Genomic DNA, 15,822 nt, shown 5'->3' with positions numbered 1-15,822 from the left:
CTTTTGTGCTCCTGAGATGCTGCTTGGCCTGCTGTGTTCATCCAGCCTCACATTTTGTTGTAATGATATCCTGAACATGTTTCTGAAGGTTTCAGTTCTGAAGAAGAGTCACTGGACACAAAACATTAACTTTACTTCCCCTCCACAGACTCCCTGACCTGCTGACCTTTTCCAGCAATTTCTGTTTTTGTTTCTGATTTCCAGCATCCCGAGTTCATTTGGTTTTATGTTTCTTGAGATCTTCAGACATATTGATACACAGAATACATTACAATATATAAATCTGTTATTCAAAAGCAGAGAGACAGAAAGCAGGAAACCACAGACCAGATAACTTGCTGTCAGTCACAGTGAAGACATTAGAAGCTATTATTCAAGATGGTCGGTGGAACACTTAGCAAAGTTCAAGGTAATCAGGCAGAGTCAGGTTTGACCTCAGGGAAATCATGATTAACCAACGTATTGGAGGGCTTTGAGAAGATATGTGGGTGCTCGACAACAATGGACATTCTCGTTCATCTCACCCCCTCAAGCCCACTAGCAAACTTGATAAGGTTTACTGTATTGGAATTCCCATCATTATTACCACAGCCGCCATTGGTTGTATGGTATTAGTAGTGAGAATTGTTCCTTAAGTGGGCATTAATTGACAAAACCCTCAATTACCAATCAGCAAGAAGGCCATCTGAGAGATTTCAAGCCCCAGATTTCATCTTGAGAAAGACAGGAAGATAGCAGACTTCCTGCTGGCATACTCCCATAATGTAACTCTGCCCCTGAACTCACCATGGGCGAATGACTTTAAATTCTGTCAGTTGATAATATTCAGCCTTTACTGGAGGATAAGGTATGTGTTATGATTCGATCTGATTTTATTGCTGGACAAGTCAAATCCCAGACTGAAATCTAGCTTGGTAGATCATCTTTTATTTTTTCTTTATTTAACATATTTTACTTTTCATTATTTTTCATTATTAAGCGACTCTTGGATAGACACATGGAAGATAGTAAAACATAGAGTGTGCAAGGGTAGTTTGGTCTTAGTTGGATAATAGATCGGCACAACATTGTGGGCCGAAGGGCCTGTACTGTGCTGTACTGTGCTGTACTGTTCTATGTTCTAACATTATGGTCTTTCACTGAAACACAATCAAGCAATTCTTCAGAACACGACAGTAGTTCTTAAGAAGAATCATATTGGAGTCAAAACATTAACACTTTCTCTCTTCACAGGTGCTGCCAGGCTGCTGAGTTTCCCCAACATTTTCTGTGTTTGTTTCAAATTTCTAGTACCCACAATATTTTGCTTTTATTTAACTCGTTTGCAAGTTAAATGATGATATTAAATACTGGTAAGAAAGAAATGGAGATCTGATGTGCTGTTGAATGCCTATATAGCTGTAAATGTTCTAAGCGAGATTAGCTTGAATTCAGGGCAGCATGTGACAGGTTGGCTGTCAAATTAACACGTGATGCTGACTGACATTACAACTCAACTATGCTGCATACCTCTGGTGCATGCAGGTGATACCCATGTTAACACTCTTGATGCAATGGCTTTTAGCAGATGTCATGTCAGATGTGGGCGACAGCACCATGGAAGTAATTTATGATTGGCACCAATAACACATGTATATTCAGCACTAAGGAGACAAATTTTGTGGCCCACATATTTTGTCCTTGAAGTCAACAAATTTTCTTTTTATCCAATAAGTACAAGACAATATTCCTTTAGGGAGAGCACTGTAATGTAGTTACATGGTATTGAATTTATAGAAAAAGGAGTAGTCCATTTTGCCCATCAGTGCTTTTCCTTACCTTTGTTATTGTAGCAGTTACTTTTAAATCCAATTTTGCTGGCCTTTCTTTGTGGCCTGAATTTCCCATATACCTACTTCTTTCTAATTAGTTTAACTGATTTTGCACAAGAACTGTCTAAGAATATGTTTTCCTTACTCTCAAACCTTTGTTTGAAGACATGTTTCCTAGATTTGCTTTTGTTGGCCTTTTTATTGTAAATTTAATGTTTTCATTTTGATTAGTGCTAATAAAGGAAACTGATCCTGAATGTTAACATGTAATTATGAAAGGATGCTGCAATGTAATTAAATCATAAAGAAATCCTTAGTACACTTTGAAAAATGATAAATCGGCAGTAATTCATTTCATAAAAGAGGGTACTGTTTTTCAGAAAACAATTAAATTGAGGACTGTTGAGCATTTGAAGCAATAACCGTACCAAATGTAAGTTTATAAAGAGTCTTCAATCATGATTGTGAAATTTCAGGGGAAATGCCATTTGTAAATGTCATGTGATTAATTCACAAATGGAAAGAAAAGGCCACCAGTTAATTTACTTTCATATCCCTAATGCTGAAACTGCAAGTGTAAAAGCAGGGCTTTTGAATTTGTAAATCCATTAGGTAGGATAAAATGAAAATTCAACAGCTTTGGAATCCAATGTCATTTTGTGATTGCGTATACTCTATTGAGCAATTATTCTGCTCATGTTATTTTCTTATGTAAGTCATTTTCAAAATGTTTGACTTGATAAGAATTCAGTTGCAAATCAATATGTATTGTAACCAAGGCAAGTAATTTCCAACAGGAAGCACTTTGCATGTGCAGTGCTTAACATTGTACTGCAATCCATGTTGTTGTACTGCCGATGTGTGAAGAGCAGTAGTCGTTCTGAAACATATACATTATACATCTGGGGCTACTTCCCCTGTGACTGACAAATGTACATTTTGCATGCAGTAACCAAAGCCTTTAAAATTTTCAGGTGACAAATCAAATAATGAGGATATGTTTAACTTGAACTAATAATTTTTGCTTTTCTGCCAGTGACTAAGATAAAACTGAAACCATGACACACTTAGGCATCAAGGTAATAAAATGTGAGGCTGGATGAACACAGCAGGCCAAGCAACATCTCAGGAGCTCCTGAGATGCTGCTTGGCCTGCTGTGTTCATCCAGCCTCACATTTTATTATCTTGGAATTCTCCAGCATCTGCAGTTCCCATTATCTCTGACACTTAGGCATCAGACTGTTTTTATTTAAATGACATCTACATGGGCTTGAAGTTTCAAATCATTTGTAAACCACATCATTACAGAATAACTTACAATGGGTTAGAAAAAGACCTAAAGAATAATTCATAAAGTTTGTGTGTTCAAACTAATTGAGCATAAAATATAAAATGACTGACAGGAACACTGAAAAATATGCAGGATTGTCAAGGCTATCTGGATGAGATGTTAAATCAAGACTCATTTGGCTAATCTGCTCAACACAATAAAACCTCTAATTCTACAATTAAACAAACTAGAAGTTATCTTGAGTTTCCTAAGGAATACAAATCAGCTGAACCAATACCATTTATTTGTGAGATATTTTTGGAATGTGCTGTAGGCTTTTTTTTGATTGTTCACTCTCAGGATAAGAGTCTTGCTGGCAAGACCAGATTAATTGCCCCTCATTGATTTGACACACATAAGGGCAGTATCCTAGTGATGAGTGCTTGGAGTTTCAGGCAAGTCAGATGAGGTAAGGCCACCAGATTTGCTTTCCTACAGGACATTGACAAACTTGTTTTCATTCCTAGATTTAGTTATTGACTGAATTGAAACTCTCCACCTGCCATTGTTGAATTTGAACTCATGTACCTAGATTGTTAATCAATGACTGACTTATTTGTCCAATACATTACCTTGACAATCATTTGACTATTATATTGATTTCAATAATTATTGCATTTCAAAATTAATCCAATGGTGTTAAGTGTCCAGAATCTATGATAAGATGTTATGTGAACATATATTATACAGTTTTTCTTTCTTTGTTTTCCTTGTGTCTTTTTTTTGCTTTGTTTTTTAATTACTAATTCTAGTCTACACTAATACTATTCTAATTTAGTTGGATTTATTGACAACTTAAAGTCACACATTACTCTTTCAGGATGCTTCATAAAATGGAAGAAAAATGGACTCCAAATAAGAGGTGGAAAAGGTATCTATAAGATTTTGGGAACTATACAAAAGCACAATTAAACTCTGATGAAAGGTCATAATATTATTACTTGGAAAATTGGGTTCTGAAGTGGACAGAACCATGTATACCTTTGATTATTTTGAATTTCTATATTGCATACATTTAGAAGGACATGGTTTTAGTTTTGTTTCTGCATTATGCCAGTGTTACTAGATTGTTTGAACCCTGTTCCCATGTTTTTAAAAGTACCCTTGGAATCAACAATTAAGTGCTTTATAAAGAGAAGAAGAAAGAAAAGAAAATTAGGCTGCGGAAGCCACAAGGTGTCCTATGAAGCAGAGAGACAAATATAGAGAAAGCTGTTTTAGAAAGACTGAACAATCCAGACGGTCAGTCAATGTGTAGGTTCCTGATAGAGAGAACAGGTCTACAGCAGCTTTGCAGTTTAGCAGTCTCCAAAGCAATTAGGCTTAAACAAAAATCCTGAATGGTTTAATGTCAGTAAGAAAAGACTCCAAAAACAGGAACCAATGGAAGAGGTTCATTGGCATTAGCATCACTGAATTCCCCACTATCTACATTCTGGAGGGTTACCATTGACCGGAAATTGAACTGGACTGATCATATACATACCATTCCTATAAGAACAGGCAGAAGTTAGTAATCCAGTGGCAAGTAACTTACCTCCTGACTCAACATCTAAAGGCACAAGTCAGGAGTGTGATGGATACTTCCCACTTGCCTGGCTGTGTGCAGCTCCAACAACACTCAAGAAGCTCATCATTATCCAGGACAAAAGTTGGATAATTGACACCTCATCCAATCCCTTCAATATTAACTTCATTTACACAGATGCAGAAGTTGCAGCAATGTGTATTATCTACAAGGTACATGCAATAACTCATCAAAGTTCCTTCAACTATGATTTCCTGACAGATACTTGGGAACACCGCTTTCTGCCAGTTGTCCTCCATGTCATGCACCATCCTGACTCGGAACTAAATTGCCGTTGCTTTATTGTTCTTTGGTCAAAATCCTGGAACACCCTTTCTAACTGCATTGTGAGTGTTCTTGCACATTAAAGATGGCAACAGTTCAAGAAAGCAGCTCTCTATTACATTTTCCAGGGCAGTTAAGGATAGACACAAATCCCATGTACAAATAAAAAAAGAGGAGTTTAAGGAATCCATATAAAGAAGATAAATGGGCTGTTTAAAAGTTTGCTTAAGGGTGTCTTGAAGAAAAAAACACCAAAGAAAATGACATTGAGTGAATGCAAAGGTTTGTTGGGGGATAAAAAGCAAGTACAGCTGTGCCAATTGAACAAGTGACTTCAAAGTGGAAACAGGGGGACCCTTCACGTCTGAATATCTGTATTCTTGTTGAGGGTAAAATGATTGCATTGTTATTTATAATATGTGTAATAAGACCATTTCAAATAATTCCTGCATAATGAAAAAAGACCATTTTTGCTTTAGTGTCTAATAAACTTGCTTTAACTTTTAGTAAAAGTATGTTGGCAGCCATTTATGAATATGTTCAATAACTCAGCAACACAGTATAGAATTGACAAAAGTAAAATTTATGATCTTTTATAGTATCAAGTCAGATTTCATGCTGGAATCTAATATTTCCAGTGTTACCATCAGCCAGGATAAGCAAATGGAGGATTTTTTGGAGGCATTTAAATGGGAGTGATGGCAATTTGAATTTTCAGGAGGTATTTGCATGGAGAAAATATAGCTACTATAGCAGCAGGCATTGATAGAAAAGCAGAAAATATGGAGAAAGATGAAGAAATGGATGATATTTACAGCAATATAGATGAGGATGTCACTGAGGTAGGTTACAGCAAGCACAGGAAAAGGTTTAAAGACATGAATTGGGAGGATGAAGTTAATTTATTGGAAAACTATTTGCACCACCAAAGACAGGATTGCTGAAAGTTACGCAGCAAGGGCAGGGACATGAAATTCTTAATGATGTCTAGGTTCTGGAATGAGTTAATATTCAAGGCATGGATTAGTGTTTGGTAATTACTGAGAGGGGCATTCTTGCATGGAGACAAAAGAAACCATAGTAAGAAGTCAGACCTGAAAATGATGATGATGCCCTGACAATGAAATTTTTGAACTAAAAGTATCTTGGAAGTTTGATGCAATTAAAATCAGGGGCACATTAGTGATGTAAGACATTAGCTTTCTTTGCAGGATCTTAATTAGAGATAGAAAAAGTTATTTTTTTCTGTTTTCATTGTAGCAAACACATATAGAGGCATTGTTCCCTCTAAGCTGCACATGTTAAAGGAGCTACATGAGCTATCCCCTTTAAGTTACTATGTATGCCTGGCTGCACAAAACAAAAAGCTCCAAGAATTGAACTAAACAGAGTGTGCACAACAAAGAAAATTGAGAGAAATTAATACCAATATCTATAGTTTGATGATTAGATCATACCATATTTACAATGTTTTAACCTTGGGCCCATTTCAATTACTATCAATTACTATTCATATGTCAGCAGTCTCTCTCTATGGAGTTGCAAATTCACAAACCAAATAGTGTGATCATATTACTGGAACTTAGCATTCTTCCTATGTGTTTTATGACAGAGGTTGATAAGATTATGACAATTTTCTATGGATGTATGCCAACACACAGAATTTTAATTATAACACTACTTAATATTACCATCAACAACTTTTCTAATTAGTGAGCAGAGCTACTGTTATAAAATTATATTTCAAATCTCTTAGAATGCCTAATAAACATGGGTGCTTACTAAAAAATTGTTTTTATGTACCATCCACGTTGCCACTCACCACAGCCAATGTACTTCTGTGGATAAGGATTTATATAGGCAGGCTCAGGTTGTTTTAGTAGAAATGACTCAAAGCATGTTGTGTTGGCACATGACCTTCTTCAGCATGAAAAATTGATTTTGAAAGTAATGCATTTGTAAGTGTTTAGAGAACGTGTCTGCTCTGGTGGAATAGTTGAGTGCAATGTGTCAGATATGTGATATAAGCAAGTCAGGGTTACAATAGTGGTGGGTATGGAAATAAAAGGAGAGACGATGGCCAAGTGATATTATCACAAGACTGTTAACCCAGAGATCAAGATGGCATTCCAGGGATAACATTGTGTAGAGCTGGATGAACACAGCAGGTCAAGCAGCATCAGAGGAGCAGAAAAGCTGACATTTCAGGCCTAGACCAGCTTTCCTTCTCGAGCCTAGATTTCCTGCTCCTCTGATGCTGCTTGGCCTGCTGTGTTCATCCAGGTCTACACCTTGTTATCTTAGATTCTCCAGCATCTGCAGTTCTTACTATCTCTGAAACAAGTGTTCTAGGGACCTGGGTTTGAATCCCACCATGGTAGCAGGTGGAATTTGAAATTAATAAAAATATCCGGTGACTGTGACACTATTGTCGATTGTCTGGACAAAACACATCTGATTCACTGATATCCCTTAGGATTGAAAGTGCTGCCCTTACTTGGTCTGGCCTACATGTGACTCTAATCCCACAGCAATATGATTGAATCAACTGGTTTCTAAACATTTAGGATTGGGCTATAAATATTGGCCTAACCAGTGGCATCCATATCCTGTGAATGATTGTAAAAATGAAACAGATTAGAATGAATGAATTGTGGTGCAGGAGAGTAAAAAAGGTGGGTGCCTTCTTAGGATCTCTTGTGGAATATTCCAGACAAAGAGCAACTCCTTGAGAGATACCAGCTGCATTTAACTAGCATCATCGTTGCGCAATTGTCTGGGACCTTTAAATGGTCACGCACCAAATAAATAGCCCTGGTAGCAGTGATTGACCACTGAATAACTATCTTGCCCAGTAGGTTGCGACAGGGGTATAATAAGATTTTCAGCCATGTCCTTTGAAAAGACTAACGTTTCATGGAGAATGATATCACCCACGAAGTAATGATCTTATCCTAATTGTATGCCTATTACCACTGATGACTCTGCTCTTTAGTTCAATTACATTAGGAGTAAAAACAAGATAACGTTTTTGAACAGAAAGGTTTCCAGGATAGCTTTGCCATTTTATTTTGTGACATGTAAAATCACAGCTGCTTTTACCTATAGTTATTTATCCTCTGCACTCCTCATTATAAAGTCTAATAGTTACTCTTATTGTTTTTTCACATGTACAGCAGAGGGAGTATAAAGTTGCAGAGGTAATGTTTCAAAACTACTAAACAGGCCAGAATTTTGCAAATGCATGGCATCACAGTCACATTTTTCTCAGCTGTTCAAAATTTCAATGCTCTTGTGGCTCTGCAGATTTCCAAGTATAGTGTTTGCTGTTTGCACAATAATTATGTACTCGTACATTTAATTCACAATAATAGATTTAATGTTAATATTAACAAAGCCTGAGGGACTCATTTAATATAGTCTATCTCTCATGAGCTTTCAGCATAAGTCTCAGCACCATAATTCACGTCAACATAGTTCACGTTCATGTCATGTTAATATTTTTCTAAAGTATTTTTCTCAAGCTATTAACATCAAATAGAGATGCAAGTCTACAGATTAAATTGCTTTATTTTAGGCATGGGGTTTATGATTCTCAACCTGTCTGGACCCAGTCAGAGTGAATTGGGAAAAATACAATATTTGTTTGCCCGCATATTCTGAATGATTATGTCACAAGCTCATGTGCCTCCATCACCGCTGTTTGTTCCAGAATGCTGCCAGTGAGCTCTGCATCAAGCAGAAGGCGCTGGCAATATTTTCTACAGACCATATGCTATAGACAGCCTGCTCGTGAATGCAAAAAAAACTTACAAAGTGAGTATCAGTGCAGACATAGGAATCCATCATGATTGATGCAGAGTTGAAGACCTTAATAATGAAGGTGGTGAGAAGACAAATGTCATAGTCTGATGGGGATTCAGGAAATCTGAAAGGAATAGCATCCAAGAGGAAGGGAACAGGTGATGAGGAAGAGTAAATCTCTGAGTATGGATCCCGGACCTTACAGCCTTGCCATTTTACTGTTTCACCAAGTCCTCATGACATCATGACAGTGAATAGTGCCTTTTGTGCTCAGTTGAGTATTCACCATTTCATTCCTTCCAGACCCATATTGAAAATTGCCCACAAAGTTTCATTTTTTTTCTGGAAATTATCATTGTTATACATCTGTTAATATAATTACATTCATCAATACTCCATTTTCTGAATACAAATACAGATAACCTGGTGGCTTCACTATTATCCTCAAACATGTCCTCTTCAGACTTGGAAGAAAACTACTTAGTGGGCTGGAAGGCGGTCATCTCGGACCCTCTCCTGAACTAGATAACCTTAATCTCTTGTTTTTCTTTTTGTAGAGTTTGTCCTCCCTGTGAGAGCACAAACTTCTTTTTCTTCACTTATCTTGAAGCTTTAGACATTGCATCTCTTTGTTAGGGTGCCTTCCAAGGAATTATGTATGACACATCTTCAATTTGTTTCAGTGGATTTTTGATCTCAAAACCACATCTGGATATGAGCTGAAGTAGGTAAACTTACTACTTAAATACTTTGATCAGTTTGGACTTTCTCATTGATGGTCAGCTCTTCAATGATTGGTGAAACTTCTTGCTTAAGAGATGATATGATATAATTGTGGCTGGCCGGCGTTCAATCCCTAACAGCATTCAAATTAAATTGAGGTCACACCATGTCTTTTTATTCAAGAATAACAATTCCTGGTTGAGAATTGTGAATGGATTTTCCCGTAAGTGGTGTCTCCTTTGATAAAGAGTTGCTTGTAGCGTACCATTACTATTAAATATGATACCCGGAGAACCATGAAATTGAATTTCCGTCCATTGTAAACAATGTTTTGCCAACCAAAGCTGACAATCTGATATTGTGACACTTTTTCTCATACCTAACTTAAACTTTTTGAGATTCCCATTGACATAAATGTCAGCTTGCCAAAATATTTGTTCCGCGTCATCAATTGAATGAAGTGTTTTATTTTCCAATAAATATTCTAAAATTTAATAGCAACACACAGTTTATCCTATCCTCTTCGTCTAACTGAAAGATCCCTTATTCTGATATAATGCCATCTGGTCCGAGATTGTCCCATCAAGGAAAAGAACATTTCTGCAGGTACCCTGTCAAGCATCCTAAGAATCTTACATGCTTTCTCATTTTTCTAAACACAAATGAGTACAGGCCCAATCTACTCATAAGAGAATCCCTCCATACGTAGGATCCATCTAATGAGCTTTCTCTGGACCGCCTCCAATGCAAACATGATTTTCCTTCAATAAAGGGACTGAAATGGTTCACAGTATTCAAGATGTGATCTAATTTATACATTGCATAGTTTCAGTGAGTCTTCCTTATACTCCATTTCCTTTCAAGTAAAGAATAACAATCCATTTGTCTTTCCTGTTATCTGTTTAACATGAATACTAGCTTTTTGGGTTTTGCACAAGGGCTCCTAAAACCCTCTGTGCTGCAGCTTTCTGCAGTCTTTCTCTATTTAAATAATGTTCAACTCCTCTATATTTCCTGTCAAAGTACATATTATATTCCATTTGCCATCTTTTTCACACTCGCTTAACCTGTCTATGAGCCTTTGTAGATTGTGTGTCATCCTGACTACTTGCCTTCCCACTTATTTTTGTCAAACTCAAACTTGGCTACAGTGCATTCATGTCCATCATCCAAGCCTATACAGTATATATTATAAGTAATTGTGGCCTCAGGCCTGATCCATAGAGAACTCCACAAGTTATAGGTTGCCATCTTGAAAATGTCCTCCTTATCCTAATGTTCTGCCTTCTATTAAGTAATAAGTCCTCTATCCATGCTAATTTACTGCCCCAACACCATGAGCTCTTAAATTTCTAAGTAACCTATTCAGTGGTGCCTTATCAAACACCTTCAGGAAATCCAAACATATGACATCCATTGTTTCCCCTTTATCTGTCATTAACCATTCTGCTAATTATATGAAGGTGTCCTGACCATGTGAGGTGGAAAATTGATCTCTGTCTTTTGAAACTCCTCTTGGTCAGTCACAACAAACACTTTTTTTAGCACGCAGCTATCACACTTTAATTAAAATGCAATTAACGAGATCAAAGTGAAGTGAAGGGACAAAATTACAAGGTTTAATGGAGTGTAAAAAGGAGGAATTTTAATCATTACTAACTTTGAAAAAATATTTTTAAATGCCATGTCAAACACAAAATGAAATAAATTTAAAAATATGAAAAAAACAGAAAAGTAATAAAGTGTCTGGTATGGACAAGAAGAATGGGCTGCACAGACTTTTTTTAGAATCTTTAGGATATTAGATTTTAAACCTGAGGCCAGTTCTTTTATTGATTACTTGTATTCCACACTAGTGATAACATTTGTAGTTCTTGAGTTTGCAGTGAATGACGTTCTTACTCCTGATTCTGTCCAATTAATTTTGCTGGCAATGTTCATGACTGGGTAGGACTTAGTACTTGAAGTACTCTGGTTAATAGGATCATGACAGTTGAAGCTAACTGAAGAAGATGAAAATGAATGGATCTTCTAGTTCAGTGTATTAACAAGACTGATTTGACAGTCTGATAGTCATGGCTCTATTAAGTGGTAATGGAGCCTATAAATGACTAACAGCTAACGGCTATTGTCTATGTTTCATTACTTGGAAATGAAAGAAATTGATTTATTTGGATGATTGATCATTTGAGTGAATCAGTTTTTCTCATTTCCAAGTAGGGATGACTGTTCTTGCTTCAATTTTCTGCCCACTTAGCAGCAGCAATGCTAACATGCAGAGTTAAACTAGGAAGTCATGTCCTGTTGGAAGTTTGTCATGTAAAGCAAAGTCCAGCTCATTGCATTCAGCAAGCAAGCAGTAACAAAATCAAGGTGCACTGATTCAATGGTTTCAATTCAGTCTCTTTCTAATTAAAATTTTAATTCAGCCAATGTACTCGCTCATTACAGTAATGGTGGAATTATTGTACAGGAATGATTTTCATTGTCATTAATTTAGTGCATAGCTGGGTGCTTTATGTTTTTGACTTAAGTTCTGTAAGTCATTTGAACTAAAAGAGTGTTGAAGAATGACACTGATTGACTATCATATCAACATAATTGTTGCTCAATATTAACTTTCAAAGAATGTGGCTTCTTGTCTTGTATTGAGTCTACATGTTTTGACAAAAAGATTTTAAAATCTTTATGTTGATTTAGATAATATTAAATATCAGTTGAAATTTGTATTATCGATTAGAATAAGGTAGATTAAGTAGTGATAATAAAGCAAAATATTGCAGATGCTGGAAATCTGAAACAAATAGAGAGAGTTCAGTCATTCCGGCTGCATCTGGCAAGAGCGAACTCAGTTCTGAAGAAGGGTAAATGGGCTCAAAGTGTTAACTCTGTTTTTCTCTCTGCATAGAACTCTCCAGACCTGCTGGGTTTCTCCAGCTTTCTTCTGAGTGAGATTAAGTAGCAAATATTTCTTTGCTATCATGAGAATATCTGTTAGAAAATTATACCCAAAAGTGTGGAAAATGTACAATGCCTTTTATATTGTGGACCTTGAGGAATAAAAGTTGTTTTGTAAACAGTATTGAAATAATTGGACAGAGGTCAGTGTCCTGTCACTAAGTCACCTTTCATTTACTTGTGTACAGTACACTGGCTATGACCAGCCAGCTCTGAGTCAGTCTGCTGAACAGAGGAAATTCTAAATCTCCTGAATATATTGATTGGCCAGGGATTTCCTAATTAGTCTAGGTTAACAATCCTAATCTAGGACCTCATAGTCAACAAGATCCAGCTAGTACCAGTCACCACAATGACAAAGATGTTTCAACAAGGATGTTAAAGGAAGACTCAAAACCAAAACTGGTAATTTAGCCAATGAGTGAAGTTAAGTAGATTTCAAGATAACAAAGTGTGGAGCTGGTTGAACACAGAAGGCCAAGCAGCATCACAGGAGCACAAAAGCTGATGTTTCAGGCCTAGACCCTTCATCAGAGAGGGGGATGGGGAGAGGGAACTGGAATAAATAGGGAGAGAAGGAGTGGTGGACCGAAGATGGAGAGAAAACAAGATCGATAGAGAGGAAAGTATGGGTGAGGAGGTAGGGAGGGGAGAGGTCAGTCCAGGGAAGATGGACAGATCAAGGAGGCGGGATGAGGTGGTCAGTAGGAAATGGAGGTGCGGCTTGAGGTGGGAGGAAGGGATGGGTGCGAGGAAGAACAGGTTAGGGAAGCAGAGAGAGGCTGGGCTGGTTTGGGGATGCTGTGGGGGGAGGGGACGAGCTGGGCTGGTTTTGTGATGCAGTGGGGGAAGGGGAGATTTTAAAGCTTGTGAAGTCCACGTTGATACCATTGGGCTGCAGGGTTCCCAAGCAGAATATGAGTTGCTGTTCCTGCAACCTTCAGGTGGCATCATTGTGGCACCGCAGGAGGCCCATGATGGACATGTGGGAGGGGGAGTGGAAATGGTTCGCGACTAGGAGGTGCAGTTGTTTTGTGTGAACCGAGCGGAGGTGTTCTGCAAACCTGTTCCCAAGCCTCCGCTTGGTTTCCCCAATGTAGAGGAAGCCACACCGGGTGCAATGGATACAATATACCACATTGGCAGATGTGCAGGTGAACATCTGCTTGATATGGAAGGTCATCTTGGGGATTGGGATAGGGGTGAGGGAGGAGGTGTGGGGGCAAGTGTAGCACTTCCTGCAGTTGCAGGGGAAGGTGTCAGGTGTGTTGGGGTTGGAGGGGAGTGTGGAGTGGACAAGGGAGTCGCAGAGAGAGTGGTCTCTCCGGAAGGCAGACAAGGGTGGGGATGGAAAAATAGCTTGGGTGGTGGGGTCGGATTGTAGATGGCGGAAGTGTCGGAGGATGATACATTGTATCCGGAGGTTGGTGGGGTGGTATGTGAGAACGAGGGGGATCCTGTTTGGGCGGTTGTGGCGGGGGCGTGGTGTGAGGGATGTGTTGTGGGAAATGCGGGAGACATGGTCAAGGGCGTTCTCGACCACTGCGCGGGGAAAGTTGCGGTCCTTGAAGAACGTGGACATTTGGGATGTGCGGGAGCAGAATGCCTCTTCCTGGGAGCAGATGCGGTGGAGGCGGAGGAATTGGGAATAGGGGATGGAATCTTTGCAGGATGGTGGGTGGGAGGAGGTGTATTGTAGGTAGCTGTGGGAGTCAGTGGGCTTGAAATGGACATCAGTTTCTAGCTGGTTACCTGAGATGGAGACTGAGAGGCCCAGGAAGGTGAGGGATGTGTTGGAGATGGCCCAGGTAAACTTGAGGTTGGCGTGGAATGTGTTGGTAAAGTGGATGAACTGTTCGAGCTCCTCTGAGGAGAAAGAGGCGGCACCGATACAGTCATCATACAGTAGATTTCAGCTTTTTTCTTGATGTAGTTTACTCACCTGGGTTCAAATCTTGCCATGGCAGATGGTGGGATGTAAAAACACACCCTGCAAGTGAATAGGAAAATATTGTGGCTGATCTTTTGACTCAATTCCAATTTTAACACTAAATAAAAACCAAAAGAATTGCAGATGCTGTAAGTCAGGAACAAAACCAGAAGTTGCTGGAAAAGCTTAACAGGTCTGGCAGCATCTGTGAAGAAAACATCAGAGTTAATGTTTTGGGTCTGGTGACCCTTCCTCAGAACTGATTTTCTCAGCTCTGAGAAAGGGTCACCAAACCCGAAACGTTAACTCTAATATTTTTTTCCACAGATGCTACCAGACCTTCTGAGCTTTTCCAGCAACTTCTGGTTTTGTTCCAATTCTGGTGCTGCTGCCTCACAGCACCAGTGACCCAGGTGTGATTCCATCCTCAGGTGACTGTCTGTGTGGAGTTTGCAAATTTTCCCCGTGTCTGTGTGATTTTCCTCCGGGTGCCCGGATTTCCTCCCACAGTCCAAAGGTGTGCAGAGTAGGTGGTTTGGCCATGCTAAATTCCCCGTAGTGTCTGGGGATGTTTAAGTTACGTGGGAAATGCTGGGATAAGGGATTGGATCTGGGTGGGATGTTCTTTGAATAGTTGGTGTGGACTTGTTGGGCCGAATGGCCTGTTTCCACACGGTAACGATTCTATGAATTCTATGAAGCAAATCAGTATAGGCAGATTCGTTATTTCTGAAAAGGAAATGGGCAAGTTTTGTAAAAGAAGTTTGAACGGGATTAGAGAGAAGAAAGGAATAGAACTAAGTGGCTAGCTCTTGCAAGTGGAGATTAACTGAAAAACCTCCTTCTGTGCTATATACCACAAAGAGGCTGATTTTCATTGACAGTAGCCTCCTATGGGCAGTATTGTTGACTATCCTGTTTTGATTCCATGTGAGCCACAGAAATTAGAATGTAGACTTCTCTACACTCCCTGCCATTTTGCAAAAGCTTCAAGCAGATGTTTGAGTATTGAGCCTTTAATACACAGCTATAAGTCATTTAGGGGTTGCATCTCTGAAAGTCTTCCTGTGCATCTAGTAAGGCTTGGATACCAGCTCAAACCCTGGAGATGCTGATTTTCATCAGCCTTTGGTGCAGTACACTTACATTTTGTCGTGTGTCTAAAGTAGAATTTCTCAGAGTGTCAAACTGTTCTCAATGGCAGAATTATCAAAGGCATAGATTGAAGGTAATTGGTGAAAAAAACAAAGCTAATGATGACATGAGGAAAAAGTCTTTCATACAGTGTGTGGTTAGGATCTGGAATGCAATGACTGAAAATATGGTGGGGGCAGGTTAAATTGTCGAATTCAAGAAGGGATTGAATTATTATCTGAAAGAAAAATGGGCAGGGCTAGAGGAAGCAATTGAGAG

This window comes from Stegostoma tigrinum, chromosome 19 (assembly GCF_030684315.1).
Source record: "Stegostoma tigrinum isolate sSteTig4 chromosome 19, sSteTig4.hap1, whole genome shotgun sequence".
Taxonomy (NCBI): domain Eukaryota; kingdom Metazoa; phylum Chordata; class Chondrichthyes; order Orectolobiformes; family Stegostomatidae; genus Stegostoma; species Stegostoma tigrinum.
Note: the sequence above shows the minus strand (reverse complement) of the source record.